Below are 1,703 nucleotides of genomic sequence, written 5' to 3'. Positions count from 1 at the left end.
AACTTTCAGATATCTGTGTACATGGACACCAAGATCCCTCTGCTCATCCACACTACCAAGTATCCGATCATTAGCCCAGTACCCCATCTTTTTGTTATTCTTCCCAAAGTGAATCACCTCGCACTTAGGTACATTGAATTCCATCTGCCACCTTTCTGCCCAGCTCTGCAGCTTCTCTATATCCTGCTGTAACCTGCCACATCCTTCCTCACTGTCAACAACTCCTCCGACTTTTGTGTCATCCGCAAACTTGCTCACCCAACCTTCTAACCCCTCTTCCAGGTCATTTATAAAAATGACAAACAGCAATGGTCCCAAAACAGATCCTTGCGGAACACCGCTAGTGACGGCACTCCATGAAGAAACTTTGCCATCAACTACTACCCTCTGTCTTCTTCCATCCAGCCAATTCCTAATCCAAACCTCCAACTCACCCTCAATGCCATATCTCCGTATTTTCTGCAGTAGCCTACCATGGGGAACCTTATCAAACGCCTTACTAAAGTCCATATATACCACATCTACCACTTTACCCTCATCCACCTCCTTAGTCACCTTCTCAAAGAATTCAATAAGGTTTGTGTGGCATGACCTGCCCTTCACAAAACCATGCTGACTATCCTTGATCACATTATTCCTATCCAGATGTTCATAAATCCTATCCCTTACAATTCTCTCTAAGACTTTGCCCACAACAGAAGTGAGACTCACCGGCCTATAGTTGCTAGTGTTATCCCTACTCCCCTTCTTGAACAAGGGAACCACATTTGCTATCCTCCAGTCTTCTGGCACTATTCCTGTAGACAACGAGGACATAAAAATCAAGGAGGAGAAAGTAAGGTCTGCAGATGCTGGAGATCAAAGTTCAAACTTTATTGCTGGAACAGCACAGCAGGTCAGGCAGCATCCAGGGAACAGGAGATTCGACGTTTCGGGCACAGGCCCTTCTTCAGGAATGAGCAGAGAGTGTTCAGCAGGAGAAGATAAAAGGTAGGGAGGAGGGACTTGGAGGAGGGGAGTTGGAAATGTGATAGGTGGAAAGAGGTCAAGGTGAGGGTGATAGGTCGGAGTAGGGTGGAGGCGGAGAGGTCAAAATCAAGGCCAATGGCTCTGCAATCTCCTCCCTTGTTTCCCAGAGAATCCTAGGGTAAATGCTGTCAGGCCAAGGGGACTTATCTATTTTCACCCTTTCCAGAATTTCCAACACCTCTTCCCTACATACCTCAAAGCCGCCCATTCTAATTAATTGTGACTCAGTGTTCACATCGGCAACAATGTCCTGTTCCTAAGTGAATACTGACGAAAAGTATTCATTCAGTGTCTCCCCAATCTCTTCAGCCTCCACACGCAACTTCCCACTACTATCCTTTACTGGACCTATTCCTACCCTAGTCATTCTTTTATTCCTGACATACCTAGAGAAAGCCTTAGGGTTTTCCCCAATCCTACCAACTAAGGACTTTTCATGTCCCCTCCTTGCTGCTCCCTAGCTCTCTCTTCAGATCCTTCCTGGCTACCTTATAACTCTCAATCGCCCCAATTGAACCTTCACGCCTCATCTTTACATAGGCCGCCCTCTTCCATTTAACAAGGGATTCCAATTCCTTATTAAACCACGGCTCCCTCACACGACCCTTTCCTCCCTGCCTGACGGGCACATACTTATCAAGGACACTCAATAGTTGCTCCTTGAACAAACTCCA

At 46.4% G+C, this 1,703-nt stretch overlaps 1 protein-coding gene across 5 annotated transcripts in view; it reads left to right on the top strand.

Annotated features, from left to right (window-relative positions):
* The window catches only part of LOC122557009, a 29,405-nt gene that overhangs the window by 18,349 nt on the left and 9,353 nt on the right, over window positions 1–1,703 (top strand). The window lies entirely within an intron of this gene.

Source organism: Chiloscyllium plagiosum, chromosome 2 (assembly GCF_004010195.1).
Source record: "Chiloscyllium plagiosum isolate BGI_BamShark_2017 chromosome 2, ASM401019v2, whole genome shotgun sequence".
NCBI lineage: Eukaryota > Metazoa > Chordata > Chondrichthyes > Orectolobiformes > Hemiscylliidae > Chiloscyllium > Chiloscyllium plagiosum.
This window is presented reverse-complemented; position numbering and strand designations above follow the sequence as displayed.